The sequence below is a fragment of the Leopardus geoffroyi genome, chromosome B2 (genome assembly GCF_018350155.1).
Source record: "Leopardus geoffroyi isolate Oge1 chromosome B2, O.geoffroyi_Oge1_pat1.0, whole genome shotgun sequence".
Taxonomy (NCBI): domain Eukaryota; kingdom Metazoa; phylum Chordata; class Mammalia; order Carnivora; family Felidae; genus Leopardus; species Leopardus geoffroyi.
In genome coordinates, this window is record NC_059332.1 from 72,684,841 (window position 1) to 72,706,954 (window position 22,114).

A 22,114-nucleotide genomic window follows, 5' to 3' on the forward strand; every position below is an offset into this window, starting at 1 on the left:
ACGTATGAAAAGATAAGAATTACTAGACGTATGAAAAGAGAAGAATATGTGACAATCAAGAAAAAAATAGATGATAAAAACAGATTCAGGAATTATCCAAATATTGAATTTAGAGGAGAATCAAATGTCAGGAGGTGTATGATTCAGGAATGTAGAAAGCTAGAGAGAGTTTAGCTTTTACCTTTGCGATAAAAAAAAAAGACCAACAAATCAGAAGTTTACAACTTTTCTTGGACCCATTAGAGAACTCAAATAGACACTTTATGAAAGAGGATATCTGGGGCACCCAGGTGGCTCAGTCGGTTAAACGTCTGACTTTGGCTCAGGTCGTGATCTCTCCACTTGTGAGTTTGAGCCCTGCATTGGACTCTGTGCTGATAGCACAGGAGCCCAGGGTCTGTTTCGGATTCTGTGTCTCCCTCTCTCTCTCTGCCCATCACCCGCTCATGTCCCCTCAACCTCTCTCTCTCTCTCTCTCTCTCTCTCTCAAAAAAGAGGATATCCAAGTGGCCAATCAAGGGTTGGGTAAATAGATTCTGGCCACTTGTGAAAACTGAAAGTCACAGGTAAAAGTATACATATAGGGATGGGTAAGGAAAGGTGTTACTTATACAATCTACCAAAGTGCTCTTCTCTCTGTGGCCAATTTTCATCCTCTTCTGCTGGAGACTGGCTTCCTCCACAGGATAAACAGTCTCTAGCTCTTGAGCTTTATACCCTTTATGCTCTGCATCAGAATTGGGCTGGCCACTATCTTTTTTCTTTTTTTTCCTCTTAGGACAATCTCTGAAGGATGATTTGGACGGGACTGATTTGGCCAGCTGCCTATACCTCATCCTTACAACATTTTGGCCAGGGATTTGAGGTGATAGACTAAGTCATGGCTTCTAGCCACCCATGTCAGTGCTTTTCGAGCATTCTTAGTGCAAGGAAAATCATTATAACCAAATCACTCAGCTAATTTTTATTTAAAATATTCTGTGTTTAAAGAATCCAAAATATTTAGCACCTGTATTTGGAACAGTGTCTGACATTTAGGCATTCAACAAATCTTGTTTGATGAGTTTCACTTAACAAATATTTATTGAATGAGCCTTGTTTGCCAAGCACTATATTAGGTTGTGGGGATAAGGTAGAGAATTAAGGCAACGAACTCCTTTTTGTAGTTTATATATGTTGTGGGGGATAAATGGATGAGTATAATGGGTCTTTATAGAGAATGCTGGAAATTGTAAGAAAATTTGATTTGTGAATAATTTAGGTTACATGTTGTGACAGAGCATCCAAACACATAATTGGCCTTTTTCCTAGAGCACATAATGACTCTGATATTACTGAAAATGTAGATCTTCCAGGAGAGGCTTCTGTCATACTGTTTATTTATTCCACAGAGTGATTATTTAGGTGGGGCAAATCTTCCATGCTAAAAGCATAGACCTCAAATCAGTTGAACTGAAATTGCTTTTCTTTCTGATATAAATATAACTTTTTAATTGAGTGTCCACAACTCGGAGGGAATATAAAATACATTTTTTTCTCTAATCACTGCTTCCAACTATGCTTCAGTAAATTATTTGTTTCAATCCTGTGATAAAAAATAGATTTTATAATTTCTAATGCAAATTTAATACAAAATTATTGACTGTATTCCCTATGTTGTACTTCTCATCCCTGTGAATTATTTATTCTATAACTAGAATTTTGTGTGGCTTAACCCCTTCACCTGTTTCACCTACTTTTTCATTTATTTTTAAAATTACTTTTCAATCTTAGGAATCCACTCATTACAATTCAAACACCAAATTCAAATCCCATCAAAGATTTTTCTCCTTTTTGCTATTGACTATATGTATGCATAAAAACAGTCTATCAGAACACTCCACAGAGACAAAATGGACCCCAACCCAAAGTTTGTTTAGATATGCTGACCTATGATGCCACACATGCACCAAGAGGGTACTAAAAGTTAATTACTCATGTGATAGGGCTTTATAGGGAGAGCAGAGAAGCTCCCTAGCATGTCCAAATAGAGTTCAGGAAGTCTAAGAGTCGGGAAAGGAGTTTGAAAGTGGGGAAAGGAGATTGGCTTGGTTTTTTATTGTGGTTAGGGAGTAGAGCTAGGATGAAGGTTCCCTTGAGGACAGAGGTTTAATTGGTTTGAACTTCCTGCTGGCACCAAAGAAAGAAGTACCCGACTTATCCTATCAGTTTGCTAATTGTGGGGCAGAAGGGAGGAGGAGTGGTGGGACTTGACAACCGTCAGTAGTCAAACATCAGAAATGGAGTCAGACTCTTTATTACACAATCTAAGAAAGGTCCTCCTCTCTCTTTTTGTTTCTGGTTCTCCATTTGGGAAGAAGAATAAAGAGAAAAATATTAAATAAAATAATAGAATCTTTAAAATAATCTGAATTCATTCTGAACATATGGCAGACAATTATTTAAAACCTTTAACACAACTGAATAGCAAAAAATCAAACAATGTGATTTGAAAAGTAGGCAGAAGACATAAAAAGACATTTCTCTAAAGAAGACATACAAATGACTAGCAGGTACATGAAAAGGTGCTCAACATCACTGATCATCAGGGAAATGCAAATCACAACCACACTGAGATGTCACCATGTACTTGTTAGAATGCCTATTATTAAAAAGATAAGAAATAATGGTGAAGATGTGGAGAAAAGAGAGGCGTTATGCACTATTGGTAGGAATATAAATTGGTTCAGCCACTATGGAAAACAGTGTGGAGGTTCCTAAAAAAATTAAAAAGGGAACTACTATATGATCCAGCAATTCCCCTTGTGGGTATGTATTCCAAGGGAATGAAAACAGGATACTAAAATGAACGTGAGACACCACATTGAGAAAAGCAAGGAAAGGATAAGAACCATATGATCCTCTCAACAGATGCAGAAAAAACATTTGACAAAATACAACATCCTTTATTTAGATAAAAACCCTACAAAAGTATGGATAGAAGGGACTTACCTCAACATTATATGACATTATATGACATTATATGGCATATATGACAGACCTACGGCTAATATTCTCCTCAATGGGGGAAAACTAAGAGCTTTTCCCCTAAGGTCAGGTACACGATCGAGGTGTCCATTCTCACCACTGCTATTCAACATAGCATTGGAAGTCCTAGCCTCAGCAATCAGACAATAAAAAGAAATAAAAGTGATCCAAATCAACAAGGAAGAAGTCAAACTTTCGCTCTCCCTAGACAGCATGATACTCTGCATGGAAAACCTGAAAGACTCCACCAAAAAACTGCTAGAACTGATAACATGAATTTAGCAAAGTTGCAGGGTATAAAATCAATGTACAGAAATATGTTACATTTCCATACACCAGTAATGAAGCAGCAGAAAGAGAATTCAAGGAATGTGTCCTATTTACAATTGGAGCCAAAATGATAAGATGCCCAGGAATAAACCTAACCAAAGAGGTAAAAGATCTGAACTCTGAAAACTATAGAATATTTATGAGAGAAATTGAAGAAGTCACAAAGAAATGTAAAAAACATTTCACGCTCATGGATTAGAAGAACAAATATTGTTAACATGTTGATACTCCCCAAAGCAATCTACACATTCAATGCAATCCTTATCGAAATAACACCAGCATTCTTCACAGAGCTAGAACAAACAATTCTAAAATTTGTATGAGTCCAGAAAAGACCCTGAATAGCTAAAGTAATGTTGAAAAAGAAAACCAAAGATGGAGACATCACAACCGCAGACTTCAAGCTATACTACAGAGCTGTAACCATCAAGACAGTATGGCAGTGGCACAAAAATAGACACAAAGATCAATGGAGCAGAATAGAGAACCCAGAAATGGACCCACAGATGTATAGCTGACTCATCTTCGACAAACCAGGAATGAATATCCAATGTAAAAAAGACAGTCTCTTCAACAAATGGTGTTGAGAAAACTGGACAGCAACATGCAGAAGAATGAAACGGCCACTTTTGTACACCATGCACAAAAATAAATTCAAAATGGATGAAAGACTTAAATGTGAGACAGGAAGCCATCAAAAATCCTTGAAGAGAAGACAGGCAGCAACCTCTCTGCCCTCAGCCATAGCAGCTTCTTACTAGATGTGTCTCTGGAGGCAAGGGAAACAAAAGCAAAAATGAACTATTGGGACTTCATCAAGATAAAAAGCTTCTGCACAACTAGGGAAACAATGAATAGGCAACTGACAGAATGGGAGAAGATATTTGTAAATGACATATCAGATGAAGGCCTAGTATCCCAAATCAGTAAGAACTTAACCAAATTTGACACCCCCAAAAAACAAATAATCCAGTTAGGAAATGGGAAGAAGACATGAACAGACCATTCTCCGAAGAAGACATACAAATGGCTAACAGACACATGAAAAAATGCTCCACATCACTCATCATCAGGGAAATACAAATCAAAACCACAACGAGATACCACCTCACACCTGTCAGAATGGCAAAAATGAACAACTCAGGCAACAACAGGTGTTGGTGAGGATGCAGAGCAAGGGTGACTTTCTTGTCCTGTTGGTGGGAATGAAAACTGGTGCAGCCACTGTGGAAGACAGTATGGAGTTTCCCCAGAAAGTTAAAGAGAATTACCCTACAATCCAGCAACTGCATTACTAGGTATTTATCCAAAGGATACAATAATACTGATTCAAAGGGGCACCTGCACCCCAGTGTGTAGAGCAGCATAATCAACAATAGCCAAAATATGGAAAAGAGCCCACATGTCCATTGACTGATGAATGGATAAAGAAGATGTGGGGGGCGCCTGGGTGGTGCAGTTGGTTAAGCGTCCAACTTCGGCCAGGTCACGATCTCACGGTCCGTGAGTTCGAGCCCCGCGTCGGGCTCTGGGCTGACGGCTCAGAGCCTGGAGCCTGTTTCCGATTCTGTGTCTCCCTCTCTCTCTGCCCCTCCCCCGTTCATGCTCTGTCTCTCTCTGTCCCCCCCCCAAAAAAAAAATAAATAAACGTTGAAAAAAAAATTAAATAAAAAAAAAAGATGTGGTATATATGTACCATGGAATATTACTCAGCCATCAAAAAGAATGAAATCTTGCCATTTGCAATGATGTGGATGGAACTACAGTGCATTTTGCAAAGCAAAATAAGTCAGAGGAAGACAAGTACTATATGATTTCACTAATATGTGGAATTTAAGAAACAGAACAGATGAACATAAGGGAAGGGAAGGATAAGTAAAATAAGAGAGTCAGGCAAACTGTAAGAGACTCATATGCAAACTGAGGGTTGCTGGAGGGGAAGTGGGTGGGGGGGATGGGCTAAATCGGCAATCGGCATTAAGGAGGGATGAGCACTGGGTGTTATATGTAAGTGATCAATCACTAAATTCTACTCCTGAAACCAATACTGCACTATATGTTAACTGTCTTGAATTTAAATGCAACTTGGAAGAAAAAAAAACCAGGATATTAACAAGATACCTGCACTCTCATATTCATGAGGCATTATTTCACAATAGCCAAGATTCGGAAACATACTTGATACATGGGAGAAGTGGTGGCAGGTGAGAATACTTTGTTGAGATGAGAAACCAGGAAACCAAAATATTATCCCTGCTATGCCCCTGACTAGCTGAGCCACTGCTCATCTTTGGCTCTTTGTTCCTAGTCAATAAAATCAAGTGATCAGAGTGTATCTTCCATTTTGATAAAAAAAGTTTTGATAAAAACACTCCACAAGAGTTTTTCCTATGGAGTTTCTCCTAGCACCTATTTCGGTTTATCACACTGATCATTTAAACCGATTGACCTGGGGCACCTGAGTGGCTCAGTCAGCTAAAAGTGGGACTTCTGCTCAGGTCATGATCTCACAGTTCATGAGTTGGTGCCCTGTTTCCTGCTGTCTGCTGTCAGCTCAGAGTCCACTTTGGATCCTCTCTCTCTCTCTCTCTCTCAGCCTCTCCCCTGCTCATCTGTGCTATCATTCTTTCTCTCTCTCTCTGAAAAAAAAATAAATAAATAAAAGAATTAAACTAATTGCCCAATCAGTTCGGGCCACTAATTAATTACCAGATAATCAGTATGTTTCTGTTGAGTATATTCACTAGTGTATGAACAGTCCAATCAGAGGTGTAGGCAGATGGGTTATCTGTGGTAACATGTAGGAGATGTTTCTGAGATATATGACCTTAGTCGTAAATCCAGATTTCTATGGGAGGAATCATTCAAATTACCTGTTTTGCAATAACCTTGGAGTTCTTTGGTTATAGTCAACAAATTAATACCTAATCCAATTAACTGTCACCTTAGGAAATGGGCCCCCTCTTGATTCTCTCACTGAGCTTTGTAGCTACTGACCAACTTCTGAGAAGCCTCAACATTTTGAGCACAAAAGAAACACAGGCAGCTAGACGTCAACGTTATTGATAGACTAGAAGTACCTACGTCAAGATGCATTTCATCCTTGAAATTGGAATTGCAGTTTTAATACTTAGAGAAGCCAACATTTTCAAGTAAGCCATCTTTCTTTTAAATAAGACAGTAATAGTTTTCACACCAGAGGATTATGCTAACAAATAGCACTAGCATCTCACTTATCAACACTTACTGGTTTGATGTGTTGTTTAATATTTTATGACTGCTTTGCTGCTTTGTCCTGATCTTGTAGAATTCTTATTCTACACAATAGTGTTAAAATTAGCTAATGTTTATTGAGTGCTTACTGCCATTACATGCTAGGCACACAGCTTAGTGCTCTGTGAACACTATCACACTTGATTTTCTCAACAACCCCTTGAGGTCATGCTCTTGTCTCTCACATTAAAGAGTGAAGAGGCTGAGACAGGGAGCAAAGGAGAAGGAGGTAACCGAAGGGGACACACAACTGGATACTCGTTTGAACTAAAGAGTTGTAAGTCTGATCTCAGAACTCAGGTTCTTAACCAAGATATTTTACTGGTTTTACCAACATCACCTTATACTAATAACAGAGGCAATATTAAGTTGGAGGAAAAGAAGCATTTATAGCATTCTGCATATTTTGTTCCTGCTTTCTCTTGGGTCAGACATGGCTATTGGCAGACATTTTCAAATCTCTTTCCAGGTTTTACTTCTCCTAACCAGAAATATGGAATAAGGAGAAATGAAAAATAACTCTTTAAAGTTGGCTAAATATTTCAAAATGGGAAAATGAGTTTATTATTGGTTGGAAGTTGTGGCAAAAGGAAAAAAAGTTTAATGCAAAGCACTTTGTGTTTTCATATAATGAAGGAATGATGGAGCCTAAAGTGGTCTGATGTTTTATGAAGCTTGAACGGGGCCAAACTGTGCGCTCGCTGGACTGTCTTTCCCAGCATAGAGGATTCCCTTCATCCCACTGTGGACACTTGGCAGCCAAAAGCTGCAAGTAAAAAGGCAGCTGGATTGCAATTGTAAAAAGCTACAATCATACAAACCTTGTTTCTAAAATTTCATAGCAATGATACATAAGCAATAGCAGGCTGAGCTGTAGTGAAAACTTTTCTTGTCATGAAATTCAACCTTATTTATTTAAAAAAGTGTTTATTTATTTTTTAGAGAGAGAGAGAGAGAGTGAGAGAGTGAGAGAGTGAGAGCAGAGGGGCCGAGAGAGAGGGAGACAGAGAATCCCAAGCAGGCTCTGCATTGTCAGCACAGAGCCCGACATGGGGCTCAATCCCACAAACTGTGAGATCATGACCTGAGCTGAAATCAAGGGTTGGACGCCCCTTGACTAAGGTGCCCCTTGAAATTCATACTTTAAAAAGAACAAAGACAAATTTAAACTTGTTCCTGTCCTATTCATTACCTTTTTTTTCTCTTTGACAAGTAGTATCCTTGGAAACATAATTTGTGGGCCATTAAAATTGATTTTTGACTTCATTGATTTTAGACTCCTCTAATTTTTTTTTTGTAGTTTCAAGTTTTTATTTAAATTCTATTTAGTTAAGGGGTGCATGGGTGGCTCAGTCGGTTAAGCATCTGACTTCGGCTCAGGTCATGATCTCATGGTTTGTGAGTTTGAGCCCCGCGTAGGTCTCTGTGCTGACAGCTCGGAGCCTGGCGCCTGCTTCAAAATCTGTGTCTCCCTGTCTCTCTGCCCCTCCCCCACTTGTGCTCTGTCTTTCTCTCTCTTCTCAAAAATAAATAAAATGTAAAAAAAAATTTTTTAAATTCTCTTTATTAGTTTTGATGTAGAATTTAGTTATTTATCACTTAGAGCACCCAGTGCTCATCACAAGTGCCCTCTTTAATACTCATCACCCATTTAACCCATCCCTCTGCCCACCTCCCCTCCAGCAACCCTCAGTTTGTACTTTATAGTTAAGAGTCTGTTTCTTGACTTTTCTCTCCCTTTTCCCCCCTGTGTTCATGTATTTTGTTTCTTAAATTCCACATATGAGTGAAATCATACGGTATTTGTCTTTCTCTGACTTATTTCACTTAGCATTATACTCTCTAGCTCCATCCATGCCATTGAAATTGGCATGATTTCATTCTTCTTGATGACTAATATTCCATTGTATATATATACCACATCTTCTTTATCCATTCATCAGTCGATGGGCATTTGGGCTCTTTCCATACTTTGGCTATTGTTGATAGTGCTGCTATAAACATTGGGGTGCAGGTGCCCCACTGAATCAGCATTTTTCTGTCCTTTGGATAAATACCTAATAGTGCAATTTCTGGGTCATAGAGTAGTTCTATTTTTTAACTTTCTGGGGAACCTCCGTACTGTCTTCCACAGTGGCTACACCAGTTTTCATTCCCACCAACAGTATAAGAGAGTTCCCCTTTCTCTGCATCCTCACCAACATCTGTTGTTTCCTGTGTTCTTCATTTTAGCCATTCTGGCAGGTGTGAGATGATAACTTCATTGCATAACATGATGATTTGTATTTCCCTGATGATGAGTGATATTGAGCATCTTTTTGTATGATTGTTAGCCATCTGTGTCTTCTTTGGAAAAATGTCTATTCATGTTTTCTGCCCATTTTTAACTGGATTATTTGTTTTTTTGGATGTAAACATGACTGGAAAGAAAGAGCTATTTAAAAGTCTCCTTTTTTTCCCCAATTGGGAAAAGTACTTTGTTCTTCTATTAATGCTAACCAATGCAAGTAGTAGATAGTATAGGAAAGATAGGCAAAACAGTTTACTCAATATTAGATGTGTATCTTGAATTCCATGATAAATTGAACTTGATTTTGCCTGCTTTTGTGCTCTTAGAAGTTAATTAAGAAACGTTAGGAAAACTGAGCTGTGAGTCTGGCTTAGAGAAATGTGCTGAGATACTCATGGAAAAATAGACTCAAGGTTATGTTTTAGTTTTCACGTGGCCTTACGGAAAGGTGGAGAGGAAGTCACTGATTTTCTTTTTTTTTTTTTTTTTTTTTTTTTTTAAATTTTTTTTTTTTTCAACGTTTATTTATTTTTGGGACAGAGAGAGACAGAGCATGAACGGGGGAGGGGCAGAGAGAGAGGGAGACACAGAATCGGAAACAGGCTCCAGGCTCTGAGCCATCAGCCCAGAGCCTGACGCGGGGCTCGAACTCACGGACCGCGAGATCGTGACCTGGCTGAAGTCGGACGCTCAACCGACTGCGCCACCCAGGCGCCCCGGAAGTCACTGATTTTCAATCCTTGAAGGAAACTGAGCAACTTACATGAGATACTATTGAAAGGATTGGATTTGAATACAATCTTAGAAGGAAAGGCGAAAGGGTTACTAACATGAAAGAAGTATTAGTAGAGTGAAGGCGTGGATTATTAGTTTTGCTTTCCATTATTCATCCTATCAACCATTTAACAAGCATTCCATGCCTACTATATACTAAGCTGTGTTTTCTGTGTTGGAGAACTTTAAAAGTCACAAAAAAGAAAGTTTCTGCCCTCATGGAGCTTACATTCTAGGAGGAGACGGTAGTGAAATCTTTCCTAGTATTTACTATAGTACCTTCTGAAGTTTCAGCAGGTCAATGGAATTGAATTGGATTAGGCCTAGGTAACTTCATGGTGTCTCTACTCTACTATTCTCTATTTGGGGTATCTTTGTGTTTCCATCAACACTAGAATGTAGTAGAAATATTCTGAGGGAGGTGTATTTTGACTGAGAATATTCATTATTAGAATTTTTATCATTGTAAAGCCAGTCCATCTTGAGATACAAAACAACATGCAAAGCCAACATCAGTATAAAAGGTTTTTTTTTTTTTAATTTTTTTTAAATGTTTATTTATTTTTGAGACAGAGAGAGACAGAGTATGAACAGGGGAGAGCCAGAGAGAGAGGGAGACACAGAATCTGAAGCAGGCTCCAGGCTCTGAGCTGTCAGCACAGAGCCCGACGCGGGGCTTGAACCCACAGACCGCGAGATCATGACCTGATCCGAAGTCGGATTCTTAACCGACTGAGCCACCCAGGCGCCCCAGTATAAAAGGTTTAAAACCATGTCCCATGTTCTCCAGCCTTACTGTGCCAGGTATGGCCCGAGAACCAGCAGGATTAACACCATCTGAGAGCTTATTAGAAATGCATATTCTGAGGCCCGACCCCAGACCTACTAAACTGGGATCTGCATTTTACCACGCTCTCCATAATAAAGCTGTTCTTTAGTCCTGACAGTAGTTGTACATGGAAAGACGTTTCCCGCATTCAGAAATAGCTGTTTGCTTAAGCTCAGCTTTAAAAAAAAAAAACAACCTCTAAATTGGTTCTGAATTCAGAAAAACAACTGGGGTTTTACATTTTATCTCTACTTGCTGCCAAAACATATTTTGATTGAATTTTTTCACTTTTCAAATAATTGTTTTTGTGTCACATAAATGTGGCTAGTACATAACAAGGCATTAATATTTTCTCAGGTGAAAATGTCATGTTACTCAAAGGTTTTCTTGTTTTCGTTTTTTGTTTTTTACTCTGTTCAGATACTTAAGACATGATTTTTAGCGAAACATATAAAACAGTGTGTGTGTGTGTGTGTGTGTGTGTCTGTGTGTGTGTGTGTTGGTTTAAGAGAGAAAGTACTCTGTCTTGATAAAGCAACAAAAGCAAATAGGATTAGGTCCACATCTGATTTGAAAAAAAGACATGTTACCTTCTGTGGGGTCCAGGTACATATTTCCAGAGTGGGTTCTGGTTTTGGAGCTGTCCAGTGCTTGTCCATGTGTAAGGGGGGGGGGGGGGTTAGGCAACCTTCTAGAAGGCATGGAATCAAGAATTTTCAAAGTGTTTTACCCTCAAAATATTGTTCTAGCTGTTTAGTGTCTGTGTGAGTTGGTAAAATGAAGCCAACCAAAAGCCACATTTTTGTTCAGCAAGATAGTGTCAAGCCCACTAGCTTCTATTTCATTCTTATATGATTTAATTGTTTTCCATCTGCAGTGCTTTCTCCATATATCACTGATTCTCATGCTTCAAAGTTCAGTTCTAGTCTCATCTCCTCCTGAAATCATTCCAATTTGCAGTCTCATCCTGATCTCTTACTTCTCTAAGTCCTTTTGCACCTGGGGCACAACTGACATTAACATTTTATTGTCCACTGTTTTTTCGTCAGTTATTCCCTATGTCTACCTTCTTCTCTAAACTAACTGTTAAAGTCATTTAGGGTAGATTTGAGGTCTTAACAGTATTGCCATTCCTAGTGCTTCCTATGGGCTCAGAACATATTAACTACTTAGGAAGAAGTTGTTGATTAAACCAGTTTACCCCACTGCTTACAGAATGAAACCCAGGAGAGTTAGCTTTTTCTTGGGCACATAGAAGGTTTATTAAAACTAGGCAAAGGGTTATGGAAAATAGAAGTAAAAGACGATGATAGAAAAGAGTTGAGAGTGTTTGCAGTCAAGCTTCATGAGCTTCACAGACTCGCCTAAAGCTAACTCTTGGTGCCAACTTCGCTTACCCAAATGTGCCAAGGTGAAGGCCTGTGAAGGGTGGGTGAATGAGGTAACTGAAGATTAAACCAGGATCTGGAACCATTATCTTGGCTTATGTTTCTGGCAATAGCATACTCCCTGCTGTAGAGGTAATCACAGGACAATTATTAGAAACAATGGCAGATCCCTAGTTTCTAGACTAAAGGCTTAATTGATCTTCTGTCGGCCTGGGTACCTCCAAAAGACACCTAGATTAGTTAGCATTATCTGCTCTTGGGTTATGAAGAAGAAAGTTGTTGCCAACCAGAAATATCACCACTTTCTTAAACATAGTCTTAATCCCTGAAATCCAGCTGTGTGGATTCATCACATTCAGTTGTTGTGGTATTGGGGTTGGATGAAGCTGTTTCATCTGTGTGTACTCTTGGGGCATTGGTGTAACCTGGAACACCATGGGAAGCCTGCTGAAATCCTGGTTTGTGAACTCAAGTGGTTCTACTTTTTCATGTCTCTTCTCATGTATTATAATACATTTGTTAGGTCCTGGCCCATGAGTATCCATTGGCACTAGGAATATTTGTTTTTTGTTGTTGTTTGTTGTTTGTTTTGTTTTTGCTAGTTATCATGCAGGAGGGATCATTTTTTCCACTTCCCTAATGAATAAAACTCACCCAGAAAAACTTATAGGCTTTAATTACTTCACTTATTTCCTTTATTAGAGACCAGAAAAATGACAAATGTCTGTTCTGAGGGATGGTATTTATAGTTCATTACATGTCATGCTTCATTTGCTATATCCATGCTGACGTACGTGTGCTGATAGTTACTTTTGCATTCTTGCTATGTCTTGTGTAAAAGGGCACAGATGTCTCCTTACATTTTTAATTGCATTATAACAAAACATGGATTTTTCCATTATGGTTCATATATAAAATGTCACTAAAATAACAAAAATTGAATGATTACTCTGTTTTTAAGGTTTTAATAGGCTTTGAAATCCATGGTGGCTTAATATGATCTGCAAATACACAAGTATCTTTCAGTTAGAGAATATTTGCTCAGGCAGGAGTCTCTTCCTTTATTGATTCTGTAAATGCCCAAATAATTTTGATTGCCAATACCATTAACCACATCACTTTGCTCGTCACAATCCTGCATTGCCTTCTCTTCCAGACCTCCATCTTTTTACGTTCGATTTCTGTATCCTAATGTAAGTCATCTTGGTCAGTGGAAAAAACATAATTACTCATTCTTAAAGTTAAACTAATCATTTGAAATAAAGGCGTATGTAGTATAGGCATCATGAATATAGGACCATATGGCATATTTTGTCAGTGAATGGCATTTACTTATTTTCAAACTCAGATATGAAGATTGGACATTTTCTGAACATCTTTTATGGGTCAGATATTGTATTGGGGCCTTACATACATGACCTTGCTTAAAGTTCAACCCGAGGTAAGTGGTCTTATCATCATTCTACAGATGCAAGCAAAATAGGGTTTCAGAGAGAGAGAGAAAAAAGAGAGTCAATGCTTATTTTAGTTACCTAGCTGATAAGAGTTGAAGCTTGGATTTAACCCCAAATCTGTGTAACATCATCTTGCCTTCCTAGTGAGAAACAGAAAAAATAGAAAAGTCACCCTCCAACATGACTATGACCCATTAATGCCTTCAGAAAATGGTTCGATGGGAAACTCACTAACCCAGGTCCTGCTTCCATGGTTTTTGTACTCGGATACCTGTGTTGGTGAAGAAGAGGCTGAAATAGCTCTGATCATTCTTCAGTTGAATTTCTGGCTATCACCCAATTTAGAAAAGACAAATTGTTCACTCTGACTGCTGTGGTCCATAAATATCTACCATTTGGCTGTCACCTGACTTGAGCAAATTTTTAATGGGCTAAGGGCTAAGAAAATAAATTTATTTATTGGAAGTAGAACTCTAATAATAATCTGAGGAGACCGCATTTAAAAGAGTCACTATGCTGATTGTGTCAATAGACATCAGGAATGAAAGGGTAGGATGTAGAAGTGGCAATGGTAGCCAGAGCTGTGCTAGAAAAAAGGGGGCCCACTACAGAAGATCTTTGTCTACCACTTTGTGGAAATTAGTCATTTTCACTTACAGAGTGTAAAACACTTAAGATTGGAGGAAAACAGTGTTAGCATGATGGCTGAAGTCACTCAGTGAAAAGAGCAGAGACTTTTTAATCTGTTAGACTCATGTGTTAATTAGCCATTAACATTGGCCATTAACCATTTATAAGACTTGGAAAACTCTTCAGTTCCTTTGAAATTGGGACATCCATCTGTTAGGGTTGTGGATTTGTATTAAAATTTTGAGCACCTGTATAGTATGTGTTCAATAAATGTTTGTTCCATTTCCTTAACAGCACATTAGTATGATAACTCCTTGCTTTGTTTTCTAGAGTATGTATTTTTTTATGTTGCTTTTGAGTCACCAAGGTTTTGTGAAATGTCACAATTAAGTTCCAAATTTATTTTCTTCCCTTGGTTTTTATGAGAAATTTTCCTGATGTCCCACTGAGCAAGTCCCAGTGTGATATCTACATTCTTTTAGAAAATCAAGCTGTTTTGCTGCTATATGCATTCTCCTTGGGAATTAGGTGTCTTCAGAACGAATTTAGAAGACTTTGCTGTGGATACTACAGGCATAGGAAAACAGCTCTCTGATCCATAGGCAAGTCATTCAGTTATTTTGAACAGAATTTCTAAAATCAACATTAGTTACAGACATTAGCATATAGTAAAACATTATTACACATATTTAGGAGCTATTGAACTAGGTATATTTTATTGTAGATTTTTTTGAACAAGGTATATTTTAAGTAAAGATACACATTTAGAATCAAAACTGATTCTATGGTCAGTAAGAATCTCCCCAGGGGTGTCTGGGTGACTCAGTCAATTAAGTGTTCAACTTTGGCTCAGGTGATGATCTCAGGGTTTGTGAGTTTGAGCCCCACATCAAGGTTCTCTGCTGTCAGCACAGAGCCCGCTTCAGATCCTGTCCCCATCTCTCTCTGTCCCCTCCCCACTCACATTCTTTCTCTTTCTCTTTCTCTTTCTCTTTCTCTTTCTCTTTCTCTTTCTCTTTCTCTTTCTCTGTCTCTCTCAAAAATACATAAACAATAAAAAAAAAAAGAATCTCTGTGAGTGGGTCATCTTCATCAAGGGAATCTACTATGACATAGTAAAAGCAGCAGAGGGCTTTGGAAGAAAAAACTTGGGCTTGAGTGGCTTCTTATGAAATAGTTGAGTACCTTTAGTTTAGACACATACCTGTCTTTTTTTTTTTTTTTTAATGTAGATTCAAGTCAGTTAACATATAGTGTAGTATTGTTTTCTGGAGTAGAATTTAGTGATTCATCGCTTACATATAACACCCAGTGCTACCCTTCTATAAGCCTTGGTTCGTCATCTATAAAATGGTGATGATTAAAATTCCAACTGTGTTACCAACTGTGAGACAAAATAAATAATAAAATATTTACATAGAAAAGTTTAATATTAACACTTGTTATTATTACCACCCCCAAACCAAAGTATCATGAATCTTGATGAATCAAGGAAATGGTGACATCAAGGTAGGCTGAAAGGGAAAAGGGAAATGAAATCCAAAATGGATTTTAAAATACAATAAATCAATTCCAGCATTGTGGGTTATCTTATTTCATTCCTAGTGGGAGAACTTGCCTGGGTAATAAAGCTGATTAGCACTGATTCACACTGATGGTGACAGGAACCAAGCCTTGGGACTGGGCTGATGGGGAGCTAGATTAAGAGCCTCTTCTCACCTCATCTGTCCCTCCCTTACATCCTTTTAACAAGGGCATCTGCAAGGATGGTTCAGAACCTTTCAGCTGTTAGGCGATGACACTTAGTGCTAATTACTAGGTCATACTTGCAAGGTGAGTTCTGTTAAGTCCTTACCCTAGTTTGTTTGCTGTTATTCAGAAACTGGTTAGTAGGGTTAAGTGTTGACCCCCTCTTCCTAATGTAAAACAGACCACAGTTTTATGGAAACCCTGCTTGGATAAAAATATAATTCCAATAATGAATTCACTTTTACATACAACTCCTTAAGGTCACTTGGAAGTCTTAACTTCCTTTGCCCACAGAGAACGTGCGCTGGGAGGATGAGTTTATAACTATAATGACACAGGAATGTGGTAGACGGGCTGGCATTCAGAGGTTCAACAGACTTCATCTCATTGTCAGTGAAATTGCTGTACAAGGACAGCTATGAGGAAGATATTTGTCAAAGGTTTTGAAAGGGCAATCACAAATTGCCGATGAAAGTAGATGAAGCCATGAAAGAGATTTATGAATACTGATTTAAAATTGAATAGTGTTATGAGACACTTTTGGAATTCCACAGCGTGGCTGGTGCCAGGAGAGAAGGGATGAGAGAGGGTAGAACGCTGAATCCTGTTTGCCAGCAGACACATTAGGCCCTGCAGCTCAGATCTCAGCTGTAAAATTCACTGCACTCTGGGCGTAGTGGTTGAGGGAAATGCCTGTGGTTTTCCCAGCCTGCCTCTCTCAGCGGGCTTTGAGTGCAAGTCCCCTCAAAGGCTGTAAGAAACCAAAAGGAATGGGAGAAGGAAAAGCTAATAATTGAAACAAAATAGAAATAGCAATGAACTGTTAGTTGAAAAAAGTTTTTAGTATGCTGTGAATCATCTTACCCTGATACCTCCTAAGGAAGGTGGTATGATTTTTTAAAACATAAACGTGATTGGTTTATCTCCTCATAGGGGATCGAATACAAAGTTGTTGGAAGTACATATTTGGCGGCAATCCGTGAATGAATATTTACCATTTTATAAATCATGAGAAATATTTTTAATAAGATTTAAGAATGAAGTTAGCAGGAGGAATTGCAACTGGGATATCAATCTCACAATGAGACATGACATTGTTCAACTTTCCATGAATCTGGTTTCTAGGCTATGACCTTTTGTTGGTTCCTTCATTAGTTCATCTCTAAGAATTAGAATGTGAACATCTCATTTTATACTTCCTGAGGCATGCTGTGCAGAATGTTAATGATCAAAACCAGAAACAGAGCAACCTTTAAAACTGATGTTTTCATTGCCACATTTAACATCTAGGGAAGTAGAAGTAAAACAATGGAAAAGAGATTTGGTTGTTGCCATTTCTTGGTGGTTGTAAAAAACAAAGGAGGGGAAATAAAGTCCATGACTTATGGTCATTTTTCTGTTAGGACTTAGGCAAACCAAACTGTGCTTATGTCATAGATTAGTATCGTTGCCTCCCATCCACTGTTGCTCCTGCCCATTTAGGCTTCGTTCTGACCCTTCTCTGTATACTTTTGAGCCTTTAAAGATCTTTCCTCATCTGTCCCGACCACTTCCACATATACTATCTATCTTCATGGAACAGAGTAGCTTAGCTGTTAGAGCCACTTTTGTTCTCTTAAGCACAAAGGAGATCACATTTCTGCTCTCCTATGTTGCTGCACCTATCACTTTGTGGTACCTAAGAGCAGAAGTGATATATCTGGGATACACCATTTTAAATTTCTTATTTATTTTTAAATGATTATTTATTATTTTGAGGGATTGGGGGCAGAGGGGCAGAGAGAGAGGGAGAAAGAGAATCCTAAGCAGGGATGTTCGACGTGGGGCTCATGTTGGACCACAGTGGGAATCAAGAGTTGGACGCTTAACCAACTGACCCATCCAGGCACCCCATAAACTCCTTTCTGTTGTTACTCAACTTTTCCATCTTTTATGTTTCCAAGAACAATATGCTCATTTGAATTAATTAAACTTAATAAATAATGTAATGAAGAAGTAAATTGCAACCTCATGATGACCATTTTTTATCTTATTTTTATTTATTTTGAGAGAGAGACAGCACAAGTGAGGGAAGGGCAGAGAGAGAGAGAGAGAGAGAGAGAGAGAGAGAGAGAGAGAATCCCAGGCAGGTTCTCTGTGGTCAGCACAGAGCCTGACACGGGGCTTGAACTCAGGAAACCACGAGATCATGACCTGAGCTAAAACCAAGAGTCAGATGCTCAACCAACTGAGCCACCCAGGTGCCACTCATGATGACTATTTTTAAATTTATAGGTAGATTTTATAAATGTGCATTCATGCTTCAAGCAAATTGTAGTAGTCTTAATATAAATGGAGACAAAGGCTACCAAAAATTCAGAGTTTAAGGAATATTTAAAATTAATGTCCAGCCCCATACTTCTCTTTTTTGTACTAAAGTCATTTTTTAAAGTATAACTTTTTACTCTTGTATTTCTATGACAGATACAATTATATCTTCCTAAAAATTATCTAAATGATCTACTATTTTGGTGACCTCTTAAATACTGTGCTTTAACAATAATGCATACACAAGGGAAAAATTCAAAGTGCAAAATGAAAAACAACAAATAGTAAATCTTTCCTATCTCAGACCACCAGTGCCACAGTCTCCCTCCCCAGATGAATCTAATATGACAAGTTTTTGTGTATCTCTAGAAAGATACATGTCTACATATCTGTGATAGTCAGAATAATGCCACCCCAAAGATATTCACATCTTAATCTCCAAAACCCAAATGGGTTACCTTAAATGGGAAAAGGGACTTAATGGATGTGATTAATTTAAGGATTATGAAGTGAGGATATTATTCTGGATCATACAGTTCTGTGTAATCACAAGGGTCCCTATTTTATAAGAGGGAGATAGGAGAGTCAGAGCAGAGACATATTTGAAGATGTTATGCTGCTGGCTTTAAAGATGGGGAGATGGGCCATGAGCCAAGAAAGCAGCCTCTGGAAGCTGGAGAAAGGAAGGAAGGGAGGAAAGTACGGAACTCCCTCTTAAAAGATACAGAAGGATGTAACCCACCCAACACCTTGATTTTAGACTAGTGAAACCCATTTTGGTTTAGTGACCCTTAGAATAAATTCATGCTATTTTAAGCCACTACATTTGGGGCAATTTGTTACAGCAACACTAGAAAACTAGCAAATCTATTTCTCTATTGATATATTTATATATCAGCATTTCTCCCTTTTTCACAAATCAGAATATATTATACTCACTTACGATTTTATTATAGTCCTATCAGCTCAAATAGGTATACTCTTTCTTTTAAGAGTTGTGTACTATTTTGATAATATAAGGTTGTAACATATTTTTTAATAAAAGTTTATTTTGAGAGAGAGCCAGAGAGTGAGCGCATGCATGCACAGGCATGAGTGGACGAGGGGCAGAGAGAGAGGGAGAGAAAGAATTCCAAGCAGGCTCCATGCTCTCAGCACAGATGTGGACAGAACCCTGAGCCTAAACTCACAAACTGTGAGAACATAACCTGTGAGCAGAAACCAAGAGCCAGATACTCAACTAGCTGAGCCACCCAGGTGTCCTGTAATATATTTTTTATAACCAGTTCTCTGTTCTGTTGATGGCTATTTAGTTTGTCTCCATTCTTTTTCTTAAACAAGTAGTGCTACATTTAATATCTACATAATATTTTAAAAATTGTTATATTACATTTTAGATTGAGAGAGTAGTGTAGCACATCACACATACTTATTGTCTCACTTCAACATTTATTAACCCATAGCCAATCTTGTTTCTTCTATAAACCACTCTAACCTTAACCACTGTTTCTGGAGTCCTTAGATGAAACTTTCAGACAGCATATCATTTCATCAGTACATATATTAGAATATAACTTTAAAGCATAAGGAATCTTGCTTACAAGATTTTGTATACTTTTGAGCATATACTTAGTATATATTTTAGATATAAAAATGAACTCTGGAAAGAATACTATTTTCAATTTCATAAATTATTTCAACATGGCATACGCTAAATAATGCCCTACTCACCTTACCCACTGTACCCCAATATACCAAACTTATTTTGATAGCTTTATCACATAATTAACCCTTGGGTTCCCAGAAAGTGAGTTAAAAGGTTTCAAAATAAGGGGCACGTGGGTGGCTTAATCCGTTAAGCGTCCGACTTTTCAGGTCATTATCTCAGTTGGTGAGTTGGAGCCTCGTGTTGGGCTCTGTGTAGACAGCTCAGAGCCTGGAGCCTGCTTTGGATTCTGTGTCTCCATCCCTGTGTGACCTCTGACCTCCCCCACTTGCACTGGGTCTGTCTGTCTCTCTCAAAAATAGATAAACATTAACAAAATTAAAAAAATTCAAAATAAATTTTATGATATATTCACCTTGGTATTTAAATCCATATAAAGTTTAGAAAACATTAACTGTTTATTAGGTTAATTATTAATTTTAGGACAGTTTTGTGGATGGGAGGCAAGGTCACTGCATATCTTTTCAATTTTTTTCTTATAAATGGAACTTGGCTTCCCCAAAGATGGTTTCCAATACCAGCAGGCTCAAAATCATTTGAAAATTCAAAAGTTGAGGGGCGCCTGGGTGGCTCAGTCGGTTAGGCAGCCGACTTCAGCTCAAGTCATGATCTCGCGGTCCATGAGTTCGAGCCCCGCGTCGGGCTCTGTGCTGACGGCTCAGAGCCTGGAGCCTGTTTCAGATTCTGTGTCTCCCTCTTTCTGACCCTCCCCCATTCATTCTTTGTCTCTCTCTGTCTCAAAAATAAACGTCAAAAAAAAAAATTAAAAAGAAAAAAGAAAATTCAAAAGTTGAACAGCTTCAGTTCATTTGAAACTTGTCAGAATATTTTCCCCAGATTAGAATTGTGATTTTTAAAAAGTCTCATTTGCCTGAATAACAAAGGTTCTTATAAGGTATCTTTCTATGGGAAGGATTTTTCTATCCATCCACTTAAATGAGAATTGAAAGGTAAAGTCTGTAAATGACATTAGAGCCTCAGTGTATAATCTCCTTTCTCCATATCCTTTTTCTCTGTTTCCAGAATTCATGAGTTTCAGGATTTGTCTTTATTTTGCGTGATGGGTAACTACATGTGATTGGTCTCAGATCTGAAACATGCTAGTAAAGTTCACTGGGGGGTTCTCCAGAATCTTATAGCATTTGTAGAAGTAAGAAATAATTTAAAAGTAAATAATTTTATTAATAATCCTTTTAGCCAGAGAATTTCAGTATATTTCTGGCTTGGACTCAAGCAGAGGCATTGAAACCATTCAGTAATCTATAGGGACTGAGTTATTATTTTTGCTTTTGCATTGACTCCACCCACACATGAATTTTTGTGACACTTTCTGTAAAACACATCCATACAATTCACCTAGAGAAATGTCTCTGGAATATTTACAAACATATGTTCACATTTTATTTAACTCAAAATATGGATCACACTACATTTATTTAACATATAAATATATATACATAGATGTCTTCTTGGCATGTCATAAACATTGTTTTTAGTCATCTACAATGAGCCCAGCCAAGAGTTTGAAGTTTTACTTGCTCTTTAAATCACACATATGCTCACTGGGTATTTTTCCTTATTTCCACATATGTGTGCATTTGGGAAGAGTTGTGTGGTTAAAAATTGCTTTCTTCCGTGAGTGTGTGTAGACAAAGGCCACAGTGACTCATATCAGAAACAACTCCTTTTTATTGCTCTCTTTGGTTGCCAGAGTCTGCAAGCTTTACAAATTAACCTGGCCCACAGTTGGGATCTTTTGTGATATGCATCCATGAAGGAGCTGATCAATTCCCAGAACCTTACACCATCCACCAAGCTATGTGGTTACATAGTTAAAAAAAAATTAATTATACTTATTTGAATTGCTTCGTTGACTAAATTTCTCAGGACGGGTCTAAGATAAATTTTACCCATAGTGGTTCCTGTCACGTATTGCATAGCACTGGAGAGAAGTCCTACACTACATTGAGGCTTCTAGCCACTTAAAACCCAAGCTCCCCTTTTTTCTTGAGCAAGTGGTGAGTATTTTTGAAAACCAAATAGAAACAACTTCTGTTAATCCTAAAATAAAATCGTCAGAAATAGGAAAAAATGCTTTAGATGTTAAAAGGCAAACAAATTTGAATGTGTCTTGGCAATAATTAAAGGTGATTAAAGGAAATGTTGTGTCACATTTACATTTATTGAAAATAAGTTTTAAAAAAAGCTAAAAGAAGAAAATAAGCTGTTTCCCCATGTAATACATGGTACCTCTATTAATTTGTATGAGTAATTAATCAGAATCCGTGTGTCCCTTAGAGATCTATAGCAGTAGGAATGTAAGGTAATTCACTTTGG

The 22,114-nt window shown here is 37.9% G+C and overlaps 1 long non-coding RNA gene across 4 annotated transcripts in view; it reads left to right on the top strand.

Annotated features, from left to right (window-relative positions):
* Positions 1-22,114, top strand: part of LOC123608660 — a 501,461-nt gene that overhangs the window by 118,378 nt on the left and 360,969 nt on the right. The window contains exon 1 of one of the 4 annotated variants that reach the window (XR_006717369.1): positions 6,717-6,907. The exons of the other annotated variants lie outside the window; for them this stretch is intronic. This is a non-coding gene — a long non-coding RNA (uncharacterized LOC123608660). Of the gene's footprint in view, positions 1-6,716; positions 6,908-22,114 lie in introns of those variants that run through there. 4 annotated transcript variants of the gene reach the window in all.